Genomic DNA, 17,382 nt, shown 5'->3' with positions numbered 1-17,382 from the left:
TGAAATCTATTAGTTATATTAAGAGGTGTAATCCTTAAATTATATCAATGTAAGATCACTAGATCAGTTTAAAACTTTCTACTTATTCATACTAAAAAATAATTATTGAGTAATTCTGCAATTTTTGTTTAAAAGGTATGAAAAAGGGTACATTAATATGAAACAATTGTTTTGATTAAAAAAGGTAGGAAGAGGGTCCTAAACCCATAGAAAAATAATGAGCACACTCCATCTCTACCCTAGGCCATTACAACCAATCAGTAGAGAAGCATACTCTAACCCCATCAGTTAGAGTCTCACCTAGAACTTCAAGTAAATAAAATTAATCAAAACCAGCCATGTCCTTCGAATAGTTTAAGCCATCCACACCTAAACCTAACTTAAGTCTAAAATGTAACCTATTAAACTTAGTAACCAAAATAAAAATCTTACTACCCAAACAAGAACGGGGATTAACATAGTTATTAGTTAACAAAAGTAAACTCAATAGTGTTGAAGGAAAGTAAAAGTACTTAATGAAACCACATATGAAATAGGAAACCACCAAAAAGCCCAATAAGAGCAAAAAACATAGGAATGAGGAATTAGGCATGTTTAGTGTTTGCTAAATCTTTTTTACGTTACTTGATTTCTTCAATCTAGTTCTCAATACATATAGAACTCTTTATCTTTTCACACTTCTCCTTGGTTTGGCTCTCCTTTCTCAGTTTACTCTTCCCATTGGTCACCACAAACTCAACCTTTCTCATCATTTTCTTTTGCATCTTGCACATTGCAAAAATTGCCACTCCTAGCTCAAGTTAAGTGATGGCCTTGTTGAACTTATTATTTAGCTCTTCAATGATCACACTAATTTCAAAAAAAAAATATCACAGCCATTTTTCATGTCTTTGAGGTTTGGACAATAGCAGGGGACACTATTTATTCTCTAGTTTTCTCATGAGAATTGATCTTGTCAAAACTCAAAATGATTAAGTCCACTCCCAATTTTGTTTTTTGGGGAAAATGGGTTTCCTCATTAGTATCCTTCACTTCCACTTCAAAATATGCATCTTCAAAGGACCAAACCCTAATTTCTCTGACAATTCCTCCACTTTCATCTCTTGTCCATTATCCTCCATTTGGGAATCATGAGAATCATCCTTCGTTTCTTCCTTATAGCTCTTCCATTTTTTAATTTTTAATCTTGCTAATATTCTCTCCCTAGAACTAGTATTCGCCTTCTATATTTTGATTTCCATAGCTATATCATCCACCTCAAAATCATAAAATTCCTCCCCATCATTTTTGTCAATATCAACAATTTCTTCCACTATTTTCCATTTTTACAAGTATATTGGAAGGATTCTTTCATATTTTGTGGGCCTCAAGGAAAAAGAATTTTTCAAAGGAAATATTAAGCTTCTTGTATTATAGGAAATAAGGGTCATCTAAGAGATAGGGAGACTCTATTTGCATTTTGTCAATCAATATTTCTTCAAATAACCATCGAAAGCTTGGGTCCCTTAGGTGTTCTCAAGTTTTCAATAGGTACGAGACATCTATCAAAACCTAGATGTTGAGCATAGACATGATGGTAGTGGACAATAATGAGCCCTTGGTGAATGCAAGGGTTTTCTCCCAAGATGATACTATTGACAAGAGAATAAAGCAGGAAGAATGAGATGTTAACTTTTTCCCCATGTCTCAATATGGTAAGAAAAGGAAAATAGCAGCCATGATAGATTGTATACTGACCTTCAAGAGTGAAATACTTGATTAACTACTAACATATGCAACTAAAAGGACTAGGAAGGGAGAACTTATCATACCCATTTCTAGAACAGACTCTAACTGGTTCTTCTACATCTTCAAATAATTTGTATCTAAATTTACTATAATCCAATGTACATTTTTTTTTCAACTTGAATAGCAACAATTTCTAGACCCATCACTTCACCAATCAGCTCTGACATCACAACAAATGTGATACTCCCTATCTCGTCCTAGCCCTTGTTTCAAGAATTAGAAAACTTATTTGAAAGGTGATGTTGTGGCCTGTCATCACCTAAATATAAGAATGTAATCCCTTCTTGAAAAAATAACCACATCTTTCCTTCTTTTGCTCCAAACCTTTGCTCTTTCTAGTTTAAATGAATTTTGGTGGACTACCAATGATGTTCTCCTTCCCAAAAAACAAGTTATTTTTCTCAGGACCAAAGTTCACCTTGTGAACACCTTTGTCTACAACACTACTCATTATGGAAACTTTCTATAAAAACTAAAGAAAATGGATGTTATCAAGGACCCTTATTTGTAGACAAAACCTTTGTGTTTCCAAACAAGGGTGATGAAAAATGTAAGTTGTAGGATTTAATGTTATAAAAATCTTGCCACAAATATTTCTATCAATTCTATCTCCATACCATTCCACAAAATAAGAGCTTTCCTTACCATCAATATGACACACGTAGTTAATCATGATGAATTACAATAGGAAATGTCTAAGTTGAGTGGGGTACTTTCCAACATGACTCCATCAATGTTAGATAATGAGATTATAAACCATCTTTGGAAATGAAAGAGATTATTATGTTACTTCCACTAGACATACATAGAAGCCCTCCAAAGAGAAAGCCACCCAACCTGTCACTTAAGAAGATCGTAAAATCTTGTACCAACTATAATGCCTAGGAGAAACACCCAATCGAAAGGTAATCACTTGTATTTGTAGTTGTCAAATATCCATAGCTGTAATAACACTCACAAAAAGTGCCAACCCATCCAACTATCCATACCTGTAAAGCTATACCAAGTGAATCTCACATCATCAACATATCAAATCTTTAACATGCAATCACAAGTGTTAGGAGAAATACCTATCACATATATAAGAAGAAGCTCTAGCAACACAAGATAAAAAGTCTCCAACACTCTCCCAAATTATACACAATCAACAAAGGAAAGAGATAAAGGAATATCCATTTCAACTCTCACATGACATACATGAGCACAAACTAGTGATCACAATCACCAACCAATCTCAAATCCAATGTAAGTGAAATTGAACACTGAGGAAGATAGCCAAGACCAAAGAGATACTATGCAAATCATAACCTATATAATGTCCTTCTACACACACCTCTAGATGTAAACTATGCATGTAAGATCTCCTCCATAAAACCCCAACAAGAAGCCACAATAACAACACCAAAACCATACCATATAACTAATCATGGATGTAAGCCTCTCACAAGAAGACCAAACTCAAAAACCATTCATAAACAAAGGAATAAGCATTCCTAATTAAAGGAATATGCCTAATATAAAACCATCTCCCAAACTCCAATAAGCATACCAACAACATATGCACATTAAGATAACCAATGATTAAAAAGCTCTCAAATAAATCAAGTACAATATCTCAAGATCCATATCATGAAAGACAAGCATAAATACAATCCACTTGAGAGAAACAATGAGCTATACCTCTCAAGTAGAAAAATTCTAAGTAGATCAAGTGTGTGGAATGAGAATGCTCATCAAGATATCCAAGTCTCAAACCAAGAATCATCTAAGAACAATCTCTTCTCAAGTCCATATTAGGTGAATGCCCCTCAGACTTCCTACTGAAACTATTAACTATCCCAAAAAATACTTCTCCAATCCAAGAGAAATCAAAATCACCATACTCTCTAAGTATCAATGAGAACTTGTCATCAATCAATCGATGCCAACTCCAATTGCAACATAAAAATATTATGAAGTATCGAGAAAATGATCAACGTACTCAATATTAAGAAACTAAACCAAGGTCAATGTGAAAGTTCAAACCATGGCCTCAAGAACAAGAACATGACAACTTGATCTAACCATTTCAACCAAAGACATAACATGCTCCATATGAACATACCATAACATGTCAAAACTCTAAATGCATATCAAGAGTATACCATGGCAATAATGAAACTATCCTCACACCAAGGATAACATTCCAATTAAATGAAGGCATAAACCAAACCTTTTCCAAGAACCACATGAGTCCTCAAGATGCAACCATCTCCATGCACCATGATAAAAGCCATCTCTACACACCATGAAGAACCATCTTCATAAACCATGAACATAACCAAGAACCCCATGATTCCTAAAGATCTAACAATATTCACACACCATGAAGATAAAAAGTGCACCATGCAAATGTCAAAGAAGCTTCAACAACAATAGGATCTAAGACAAACCTCCAACATCTCTAGACACTCACTAAATATATCAATGCCAATAACTCCCACTCAACCATGGTACCAAGTCACCCATGGCATCATAAAATCCATCTCCTACACGAAGATCCTTGAGGGCTACACATGCAACCAAAGTATCAATACCAAGTGAAACCAATATCTCCAACCCAATAAGATACAAACCAAACTAGGAACTAATCCTACACTATCATCTTGTCACTACCACAAGCTCCCACTAAATCATGTATTCAATCTATCCATGAAAATATGATGAAAAACCATCCTCTAACCATGAGAACCAACTAAGAATTTAAACCATCATATAACTCAAACTGCACATCATGAGCTCATTAAAAGAAACCAAATAACCACGATCTTCAACCAAGAAGATATACCACCTTAACTAAATTAGTAATCCAAACCAATGAGCACCAATAAAGTACCTATATATCTAATCATGTCATGCCAAAATCCATGGCACAATGATCACATCCATGAACCCTCCTCTAGAAAAACATATAAAATTTTGGTGAATCTTTCATTATTTTGAAAAGCAAAATTATTTCTACTAGCGAATCTCTCAATTTTTTAATTCAAAATATTGTTTATGTGAGGAATTATTTTAAAATCATAATTTTTGTGTAGAAAATATTGAAAAAGCTTTAGGAAGTTCATTAATCATCACGGAATATTACAAATCAAAATTGAACTTTTTTACCTCAGAATATTATGGGGACCATTACATTATATTTTTAAATAAATAGCGAAAACTAAATATTGGCAATATATCACTAAAGTAGCCAATAATTATAATAATTATTAGTCAATTAAATATAATTTCTTTAATAATATATAATATTTACATGAATCAAATCTAAGCATGTATTAAATATTGTGGAAAATCTTTTAGTTTTTTTTTTAATAAAATAAATTATTGAGCAATTTTAAATATTTTAGAACTAAATTTTATAAGAATGTGGCAATTTGGGTTGCATTAAATATGAAAATATTAGCCAAATTACTAGAGAAAATTTTATAAAATTAGCCAATTGATGAATGTTAGCCACTAAAAAATACCTTGCTTTCATTCATTCCCAAGGAATCAATCTAGGGTTACAACTTAATAAAACCATAGCTCTGATACCACTTGTAAGGAAAATTGCACAAAAGAATAGAACTATTTCTACTTAAACCATACTAGAACTAAAATAATTATGCAATTGAAATCCACATACAAGAGAATAGACAACGTACCCACAAAAAATGTAACACAAGATATAGCCTAGGAAACCCTCATTAAGGGAAAAACTAGACCTCCAAATGCATCCATAACCGTGTATTATTCAACAAAAATACTATTGCAATATAACCATGAAAACCTTCAAATTCATAGCCACATTGAGAAATCCATGTGAACAAGCATGAGTCCACACATCCTATGTCATTCTTCCAACCTTCACAAATGCTCCCTTGGCTAACCTCTCAAGTCTTGTCTTGGTCCACTCTTTTTTTTTTTTCCTTCTATCTTGTTTCTACAACTACCCTTGTCATTGCTTATATAGTAGCAAGTCCCACCGAACCACCAAGTAGTATTACATCAAGCATGAGCTAAAACCATGTGCTACCTAACCCACTCACCCATATTTAATATTGGACATTTAGTTATTTTCCTCAATATTAAATAATTACATTAGATATTATCACAATTTTCCAATAGAACTCATCAAGTATATCTCACAAGAATCTTTACATGTTGCATGTTCATCTAGGTGCTCCTAGGTGAAAAATTTCATAATATAATAAAATAATATATATAACAATATTATGCAATGTGTGCAACACCCATTATCTCAATAGTCACCATCTTCCATTCCTTGTGGTTTAGACCCCACATATCTAGGTAGTCCACAAAATTTACACATTCTCTAAGGGTGTGCTTGATTAGTGCACTATTGAATGATGAGAGTCTTGTTTTGCAATCATCAATTAAAGGGACAACACTCCATGGGAGTTTGACATTTTTTAAGACAAGGTCAATAATGAGCTTTGAGTCTCCTTCCAATGCAAACTTTGCAGAGTTTTAATACCAAACAACATTGCTATAGCCTTAGCATAGTTGTTGGACCTAATTCCCAACAACTTGGAAAAGAAAAGAATGATATTGCCTTTCTAGTATTGGTTAATTCCTTAGGCTCTAGTGACACTAGGGTTTTATTTGAAACATCCATCAACATTACAATTCAACCATCTTTTCTCGAGTAAAATCTAGTAACATGTTTTCCATTTCTTGATCTTCTACCAATTGATATCTATCAAACTTTATTTTATATTCTAGTTTTGTTTTAATCTTAGATTAAGAAGTTTAGGGAACATAAGGCTTTTGGGGAAACACGAGTAATTTATACTATCCCTAGTGATTTTTTTAATGATGTGGAAAATAGAATAAGTTTTCATCTAGAATAAAGCATAGAATGTGATTGATAGACTCAACATTCTTTTCACATAGGGCACATGTATAAGATAACATGAGACTGAGTTTAGATAGATTGTCTAGTGTGAGGATTTTTCCATGAGCCATAGCCCACGAAAAATAGCTAATTTTTGCTGGAAGATTATGGGTCTAGAGACTTTTCCAAAATTTATCAACAGCTAAAGTATCTTCATGTGATCTCTAGGCTGAACTAAAATAAAAGAGATCATTCTTACTATATCCTAAGAACTAATTCTTCTGGCCTCATAGTGAACATGCCACAGTCTAATAGCCTGCTTCCATCTAGCATTACCATTCTCTCATTCTAAGCATTTTTCCACTTTCTCCTCTACATTCACCTTCAACCAATCTATTAGTCTCAAATCATTTACCAGCATCTTGATAGGAGCCTCATCGCTCCATTTTTTCCCCCACAATATGCTTTTTCTACCATTTCTTATTTGGTTTCTACTGCCTCTTCTAATTAGGCTCTTAGTTTTTCAAAATGTTCTTCGATAGAATAGAGCTACCATTTGGGTTATATTGCTTAGATATAAGCTTGACAGGCTATAAGATCAGTATTAAGCCCTTAAAGATGAAATTATAATCATTATGAAATTTACTATGAATGGTAATTTTAGTCAAAATGATGATAATTGAAAGTTTAATTTATAAAGCCTATTAAAAAAATTTGCATAGATATGTAGCAGCAACATCTAAGATGATCAATTTCTTCTATAGATTAAACTTAAGATTGAGGTACAAAAAGTAGCACAAAGTTTGAAGATGGAAGAGACATGCATAAGACAAGTTAAAGAAATAAAGTTTCTTGGGCTTATACAAATGTCTTTTTTTTTTAAAGACAAAATTATAATCATTGAAAATTTTACTATGAAAGGTATTTTCTCTCAAAACTATCATAATTTAAAGCCGAGTTTATAAAGTCTATTGACAACAATTGAAGAAATATGTAGGAGCAACATATAAGATGATCAATTTCTTCTACAGACCAAACTTAAGTTTTAGGTACAAAAAGTCCACAAAGTTTGAATATTGAAGTGGCAAAGAAAAAGAAAATTTAAAGAAAGAATATTTCTTGGCTATCCTAAACATAGTTGACCCATCAATCTTCACTTGTCATTGTTCTTTAATTTTAATCCCAAGATTTGGGTGTTCCATTCGCATACTCTCACATTTGAAAAGGAAATTTCTTTTGACCACCAATGGATCAACCACAAAGGAAATGAGAAAATAATTATAGCCAATAATAACCTATCTAGTTTTACTAAGTAGCATTAGCTAGGTTCTTGTTTACTACACAACAACCAAATTATAAAATTCCGTTATTATATGGCCTTTTCCTCATCTTTCCAGTACAACCTATTTTATTTTTTCTCTTCTCCTTCCTTTAAAAGATCCACATTTATATTGTTCTTTATATATCACAATCTCTCAAACTGATGCCCATATTTAATTTTAAAGACAAAAATGGGTTTATGTCTATCTAATACAAGATCTCTTAGAAAAGTATTAATAAATAATTCTCTAAAATTGTATTTAGCACAAAAACTTGCATGGATCACAAATTAGTGTTAGATAATTAAAATTTCTTAAGGGACACTGAAGTTGTTTCCAATAATGGGAAACACCATAAATAAAGTAAAAGATTAGTTAGTTAATATGCAAAGAAGTTTCTTTTGGCTTAAACCATTCAATTATTCTCAAGCTAGAAATAAATGTGTCCTCTTCCTAAAAATTCATGATCTACTTGTTAATAAATAGAGTGTACAATATATTCTAGGTGAAACTTCACTCAAATTGAATTCTCCCTATGATTTCATGTTACTCTTCTTTACACATTAAAAGGATCCATAGACCTTATTGGTAGGGTATAAATGGATAATTCCAAATAACCATAACTAGTCATTTGTTAGATTCAAATTTTAAAATCATGTGGCAAGTGTATAAAATTGTGGAGCCAAGTAGTACTATGATATAAATTTCACTATTCATATCTTGCGGAACATTCATTATGAGAGCTATATACAACTTCGTATAAATGAAAGGGTAATTTCTTAAATAATCATCTTTTACATATGTTTAACACATTGGTGCTTTAATATAACACTGTTATTAAGAATGCAAATAATGATGAACATTTATTCAAAAGTTCAATTTTTTAATTATTTAATAACTAACCCTATACATAGAATAAATCTTAGAGCACAATCTTATTTACTTCTAATTTACCCAAAAGATATATTTCTTGCAGCATGGAAGAATACATGCTTTTTCACTTATCATTATATACATTAGCATTTTCCTGATAGAGGAATTAAACATCCAATTCAATGTTATACAAATATATAAATAATTGAAAACTATGATAAATACATGAATTTAAATGATGAGAATCTTTATTACAACATATTATTAATACACATTAGTATGCATTACAATCTAATGAAATTATTTACGATTTATTATCACATTCCTGACATTAAATTTCTTAATTTGTAATTAAAATGTAAATGATTAAAAAGAAAATCTTAATCAATCATATTTATTCATAAAACTTTTCCATATGACTATATATAATTCTCCTTTTACATCGTCCCATGCAATATTTGAAAAAAGCTTAAAAGCTCCATTAGCTCACTTATATTTCTGTCTTTTGCTCTACTATTTTTTTAGAGCACTACATTTGTCACATTTGTCACGCTGTTATTAGTCCTTAACCATTTATATATTTTTGTCTTTAACACATTAGTTGTAACTCTTTATTAACTTCTCTCTTTTATATGGCGCTTGTCGTGTTTCCATTGGTTCTGTACAACGTAAAAATGTAAAAAATGATTTATTCATAGCAATGCAACAGTAATGCAAATGAATGTGAAGGAATATAAAAAGGTAAAAGCAAGGAATTACAGAAAACAAACAATTCTGTTTGTGTGGTGCGACTCCTATATATTTAGAGAGCATATACACAACCAACAGGTGGTTGCTTTGTTAGGCACAGATGCATTCTAGTCAATGTTTTATTGAAGGAATGAAAATAATTGAAGGACAGAATCACAGAAAAGAACAGGTTTTATTTATGCGGAGCAACTCATGTTTAGGGATAAGAATAGACGAGGAAAGAAAAACGGGTTTCAGTAGATGTCCTTATGCTGAATATCTGAAGCAGGGCATAGAGAGGAGCCACAGTTGGGACTAGAAACAGCCGACTGCTCCATTTTTGTGAGCACATTATTATTATTACGATTATGGTCTGACAAGGAAACTTGTTTGTATAGCAATGTTGGTGGTGGTGGAGGGCATGGAGAATCGCCACAGGTTGAGCTAGAAACGGTTAACTCCTCCATTTTTAGAGCTGCATTATCATTTGATAAAGCGCCATTTTTGTGTGGTGCTGGTACTGGCGGTGATGGTGGAGGAGGGCACGGAGAGCTGCCGCAGGTGGAAGCAGCCGACTGCCTCAAATTTGCAAGGGAGAGAAGAACAAGCATTAATATTGTGCTTATTTTCATGCGCGCCAAACTTCCCATGTTCGGAGTTGTGTGCCTTTACTAACTCAAAATGCAGAGAGGATTATTAACGATTAGATTGTAGCCAAAGATTGAGATGATATGCAATGCATCATGGCAAGCCATTTAAGGGCGGGCCGATAACATACCGATAATTTCTTCCACGGTGATGTATTGAAAGTCGTATGCCGTTTTGTAGACGATGCAATTGGCCGTTAACTATTTTTGTTTTGGAAACGTGTAGAGGGATTTATTTTCACTCAATGACCATTCCTTTTCTTCATTTTCGTATATAGGCCGTTCAAGCTAGAAGCTTTGGCCAAGTAACCCATCCATTTGATTGAAAAACAAAGTCAGGAGATGCGGTGTTAACATAGAACAATCTCTTTATTTAAAATCAATCAGCAGTTTGTCGTTAAATATATTAGTTACATTAAGAGGTGTAACCCATTAATATTAGCAATTGAAGATCACTAGATCGGTTTACAGCTATGTATTTATTCAGACTAGAAATTTTTATGAAGAAATTATACCATTTTCTTCAAAACTATGAAAACAAGGATATATTAATATTCAGCAAATGCTATATGTGAAAAAAAATGAAAAATAATTAGCATCAAATGTGTATGGCAGGTACATACAATTTGTAGAACCATCTTAGCTAATTGGAGCACAATATAAATTGTCCATGATAAGCATGTGTCAATTTTAATAAATATTCTGGCTAACTCTATTCTACAATATAGATGGCATTTAGATAGCATCTGATATGTATTTGTCTATAAATATAATAGATGAGGGCTCGTGTTCAATAAAGCCCATATTTGATTTTCTCCTTAGATTTCTCTTCTTCCTCTCCCTTAATTTTTAAACTTGGTATCGGAGTCAAAGGGTAAGAGTACTGTGCAAGATGTTTAAGGTATAAATGAGACTGGTGAACAATATCCCAGAAGATAGGTTTATTAGTTTTCCCACAAGATAAGTGCATTAATTTTCAGCTAATGTTCTATAAATGGTTTGTTATGATGAAAATAAAATAATAATCATTCACAAGTTTATTATGAATGGTATTTTCAGACTAAACCATCATGATTGAAAGTTGAGTTTATAAAGTCTATCAATACCAATCACAATAATATGTAGCGGCAACATATAAGATGTTCTCTAAATTATGTATACTTTACTTCTCGAGGCCGAACTTCAGTTTCAACTACAAAAACTGCCACAAAGATTGAAGATTAAATTTACAAAGCATAAGAAAGAATGAGTTCACTATAATTTGCAATCAAACTGCTGGAAGGTAATGTTTTGTGAGACATGTCCAATTACATGATCATCCATGTTGTCAGGAAATGTTTTACCAAAGACGTTAAAACTATATGCTACCAATGGAATACAACTTGAAGGTAAGAATGAGGCTAACAAAGTAACATTAAATTTACTATTTTCTTTTTCTTTTCACTATCACGCACATTACAATATCATGTCAATACATTGATTTCATTTTTAATTTTCTTATACAAGAAATATATTATCGTGCATGAAGTTTTGAACAACTTAAGTTGATTAATATCAAAATATTTTAGTAAAGTAGGTGTGGTATTATGTACTCTCAACCTCATAAAGGAAATGAATAAAAATTAATATCATAAAGGCTTCTACTAATTTTATGTTTTTTGTGGAAATACTCCTGTTCTTCCTATTTATAGTCAAGAGCATTAAAAAATGTTGCTTCTGTGTAAAATTCTTTGGCCCACATTATATGTGTACTTTTTTATTCTGTACAAGTACACCCTTGTTGTCAGATAATCAAATTCATCTAATGAAAATACATAAATATGATGCCAAAGCTACGTGTTTGCAGCAACATCCATTGCTCAACATATTTTCACATGATAAAAAGTGATTAGTTATAGTGGAAACGAGGAAGAACTCTGAACCCTACACCCAAGAGTTCCACTCCTGCTCTAGAAACAATAGAATTTTACAACTATAGCTACATAATTATCAAACTAAAAGACGAAGAAAAATATCTTTGAAAAAATACCAAAAATAGAGTTGAATTAAAGAAAATTATATTTATCTCATTATCTTCATTCACTACAAAGTATAGTGAAGTTTAAATCCAAACTAACATGCAATCATAAAAGATGACAATGATGATCAATAAATCATGGTTCAAACTAAAGCTTAAAATGGTAATTCAAAATTTTTGCATTAGTGAAACATTGGGATTGTACTAAAAATCAACACGCCTCCTTAATTTTAACTGAGGACAAAGGAAAAATTAATGAAAGCAAAAAGGAAAGATCAAAGTGACAAGAAAACTTGTGGACGTCTATTGAATCATAACTACCAAGGTGCTAAATGAAAAGACTTCTCTAAAACCAAGATGAAGATCATAGTCAATAAACATGAGTTTCCCCAACAACAACACTCAAATAATGAATATATGACAAACACAAGAAAGCATATACCAATGAAAGATAAAGAAGACAATAATCTTCATATGTGTTCACAAAAAATGAATCGATGACAAATAAAGGAAAAATATATATCATTCAAGGATGCAGATGATGCATGAATCCATATAAGTGACCCTAAAAATGATACTCAATTATGCAAGAACAGATTGGTAGTTGAAAATACAAGAGTATTTTTTTTTTTTATAAATTTGATCAAGTGGAAGCAAAAAAATATTGGCATAAAGAAGCATGATAGATCCAAAAAAATAGTGCAAAATTGGAGAGAAAAAGAAGGCAAGAACCATACAAAGATAGCATGACCTTTACCAATCTTTGATACAAAATTTAATTCATTATCTGTTGCAATGAGTCTTCTATGCAAACCTCTACTTGTGGGCCTAAGATGAATTATTGGTTGAATGTAATGAAAATGGAAGTTGCTAAAATTCCATTCTTAAAAATATAATTTCCATTACCTAAAATAAAAATAAAAATTTCTCTTCTATCTAGCAGCCTTAGCTATGATGCTATGTAGAATTTGGTAGATATAACGATGCAATAAATTAGAGATTTACATGAAAAAGAAGAAAATAATGTTTGCAAGAACACCGAATATGGAGCTAAAATGAATAAAATTTTCTTTATCTTGTCTTCAATCATTACAAACTATAAGATTTAATCATAACTAACCACCATTTAAAATAGAAACTATGGTGAAGTTTAAATCTAAAATAACATTAGTTGTCTTGCAATTAATATGCAATCAAAAAGAAGTCCATGATAATCCATATATGGTGGTTAACACTATAGTTAAAATGGTGATTGTAAAATCATGCACCAGTGAATTGTTGACCTAGAATTAAACACTAACTTAAACTTCATAATAATTTAATAAACTATCTATCAAAATCCTGTAAATTTGCAAACCTTATTTTGGTACACAATATGAATTTTGATTATATGAATCACATTTTATTTGTTATAAGACCCATCACATTAAGCTTTAATGGGATCTATCTTTCAAACCCGACAAATTTCATCCAAATATAAATGCCCTAAGCTTTCTTCAAAGCCCGCATTATACAATATTTGGAAAAAAAACACATACACAGATATACATGCATGTGTGTTTGAAATGTGCTGCACAACTTTGAGCTGGAGTAGGTTTGAGGTGGAGGTAAAGAAACATTAGTGTAATCGTTAGTGTAATCTAGATGTACCAATATAGGTGCTTTGGCTATGGCATCATTAATTTAATTGAAAACCTTTCTTCCAAAATCATTCCATTTGAAACTTTGACTTCCTTTCATCATATCAACTATGCATTTGGTGATTTTAGAAAAATTAGGGAGAAAACATATCAAAATGTTCACCTATCCAAAGAATGATTTAACTCTAGATTTGCTTCCTCACAAATTTAGCTGCTAGATGGCTCTGACATGTTCTGTGCCAATGTCGATGCCTTCCTAGGAGACTATATGACCTAGCAATTTTCCTTATGTAACATAGAAGAGTAACTTCTTAGGATTGAGTGAAATCCCATGCTCCTTGCATCTTTTCAAAAATTTCTCCACATCCCTTAGGTGATTCTCTAATTTTTTGGAGAAAACTATCAAATCATCCAGGTACATGGCCATGATTTTATCCTTGAGATGAGCAAAGGATGCATTCACAGCACTTTGAAAGGTGCCCCTGGCATTGATGAGCCCAAAGGTCATACTATTATATGTGTACATTCTCCAAGGGGTGGTGAATGTTGTCTTGAACTAATCTTTTGGGTTTACTTGAATTTGGTTGAAACTCAAAAATCCATATAACATGAACAAATTCTAATCTCCCCATTCTTTTTCTAGATAGGTACAATATTAGCTATCCATGTTGAATGATGTATGGATTAGATAATTCTTGCTTCTAGCATCTTGTGAACTTCCCTAAAGATGGCCTCTAAGGCCATAGGGTTGTAGTTACATTGATTTTGCCTATAGGGAGTAGCTTTAGGATTGAGGGGAATTTTTTTGCTTGAATTAACCATTCCTAAAGGTCTTTAGATTCTCATATCCCCAAGAAAATACGTCTTCATACACTGACAACAATCCCTTTGCTTTTTAACTTTCTTCCCTTGAGCAGCTACTACTGATATTAACCATCTTGGGTTTATATTCGGTGCCAATTTTAATGCCTTCATATTCTCTCCAAGTTCTACCTTTGCTTGCCCTTTCCCTTCTAATAAATGCATCATGCCTATCAAATAGTCTCTCAAGGAAAGTGAGATGTCTTGGAATCTTATTACCTTTGAGTTGCTCATCTCTAAGCTGTAGCTCTTTCCTGGTTGCAGGTGAGAAATCTATGCAGGCATTTTTGCTTCCTTTGAAGTACTAATAGCTTAAAGGTTTGAACATCCCTTCCTGGAAAGACTGGATCTATTTATCATCATTGAATACTTTCCATGTCTCAATGTTGTCAGGAATGTTGGACTTGAATAAGACTTCAACCTTTTACTAATTATCTTTGAAATTCAGATGTGGTATTAGAAGCAAGGATGATGCAGGTAACAAACTTGCCCTTGCATTCTGCTTCCTTGAAATAGCTTTTATTGAGAACCTTTCTAGGTGCTCAATCTTATCCCATACCCTATTTTTGTAATTCCTAAGCCTTGCATTCTTTACAATGTACTAAGCTAGGACTTGTTTTACTACATGCTCTACATCTCCTTGAGCTCTTACGACTTTCACTCCTCTCTTCTTTGCAATAGCGATACTTGACAACAAGGCTTCATACTCTATTGTATTATTTTTGTTTATGAATTGCAACTTGTATACAAGCTGAGTTATGTCTCCATCTAGGGATACAAGCACTAGACCAATTCCAGACCTAGTAGTAGCGCAACTTCCATCAAACTCTAGGGTCCAAATCTTTAGGTCACTAGGAAGCCTTGACTATTCCTTAGAACAATTGAAGTTGGAGATCATGTAATTTCTCAACTCCATCCCTTGATATATGATTTGTGCCTTTGGGTCATCATACCTCAGGACCATGAGTTCGGCCTTTTCCTCAGGGTCCAACTTGATCTTCTTGTTACCTATAGGAATGATAATGTGAGACCAATCCATCTTGATTTCCCCTCATCGCAAAAGCTTCTACTCAAAAGCATACCATAGCTGGTCGGAATATGTGCTACTAAGATGGTTAGCTTCATTATCTTTGCAATGTGATTAGCCAATGCTACTTGTGCATCTTTCACTTGACCTAATAGAGGGACCTACTTTGCATCCATGGAATAGAAACATCCAAACATCTTGGTAAGGGTCAAAGAAAGGGCGCGAGCAATAGAAGAGGGTATGACATTATCAGAGGCTCGAGAATCAATTATGTAGCTACTAAGCTTATGATCATTTACATATAAGGACACATAAAATGGATTAGGCTTTTGACCAAGGGAGGTAGCCAAAATTGATGCTTTTTCATCTTTGAAGAGCATAGGCAAGGCAGACTCTTCATTAGCTAGTGGGCCACTATCCAAATGAGGCTTATTATTGTTGATGGTAGAGTTGAAATTAGGTTGAGTATTGGCATTAGCATCACCTTTACAATAATCTACTAGCTTTTACAATTTAGTAGGATAAGTTTTGAGATATTCAAGGGAGACACCTGGATATGAGCATATTTACAATATTGTAATATTATGTAAAATGAGGAGTAAGGCTTACCACTTGGATAAAACCTTGACTGCTCTTTCCTCTAGGATGAGGAAGTGGATGCTCTAGCTAAAGTTGGTGAAGGGCTAGTGGCTAAGTTTTGGGAAGGAACAAAGTTCACCAGATTCTTCTCTATCTTACTTCTTGTAGCCACAATCAACTAAACTCTCTCTAAAGTGGTGAATCTGTCGCCTCCAACCTCTGAATCTAATTCATACTCTAAAAGGAATCTTCTTCATATATCCTCTTCTTCCTGTCAATGGTCTCTTCAAGCAATGACACTGTAGAGAGCACATTGATAGCCTACTACAAGACAACGAGATCGAATAGGCTCCTTAGAATTAAGGGAATTTTCTTGCTCTAGGAAGCAATAGGGAAGCCAGTAACCTTACACTACTACATTTAAACTCATTTTTCTACCAAAATTTTTGACCATCAACTAAATAAGTTTAGGTTGGTTAGAATGTTAAGGAAAAATTTATTTATTTTTAAATGTAAGCCCCATGTTGGTTGAAATTTTGACCAACACAAGGGTATTGGTCAAAATTTCGACAAACGTGGGGCTTAAATGTAAAAATAAAGAAACATTTCTTATATGTTTTTCATGCATAGGTTCATTTGAAGATGCGCTAATTGGGAGCATTTGATTATGGCAGTACAAAAAGTCAAAAGTTGGGGAATTCTTTTACCATGTCTTGTTCTTTCTGATTTAGAACATTAGATATGAATTGGTAGCCTGTGTCTGATTTTGGGGTTTTTAGTTCCATGCCCAATTCTGGGTCCCTGACCAATTTCATAGGTCTGGATGCACTAGTAACAAAGTGACGCATGCGAGTGAGGTTGAGTGGCTGATCCGGTAGCCCGCTCTCTAATGCATGATCCAGGAATGGAGTGGTTCGAGATGGTAGAGCAATTCCATATCCCCTACTATTTGCGAGGGCAGGATCAAGATTGCCTTTACAGAGAAACATGAAGGATTTGTATTTCAGTTTATATGAATTAGGC

General features: G+C 33.0%; 1 pseudogene; it reads left to right on the top strand.

Annotated features, from left to right (window-relative positions):
• Positions 1 to 17,382, top strand: part of LOC149538332 (switch 2-like) — a 59,522-nt pseudogene that overhangs the window by 16,896 nt on the left and 25,244 nt on the right.

This window comes from Cupressus sempervirens, chromosome 9, assembly GCF_028749045.1.
Source record: "Cupressus sempervirens isolate cs-2001-9-10 chromosome 9, ASM2874904v1, whole genome shotgun sequence".
In the NCBI taxonomy this organism is placed as follows: Eukaryota; Viridiplantae; Streptophyta; class Pinopsida; order Cupressales; family Cupressaceae; genus Cupressus; species Cupressus sempervirens.
This window is presented reverse-complemented; position numbering and strand designations above follow the sequence as displayed.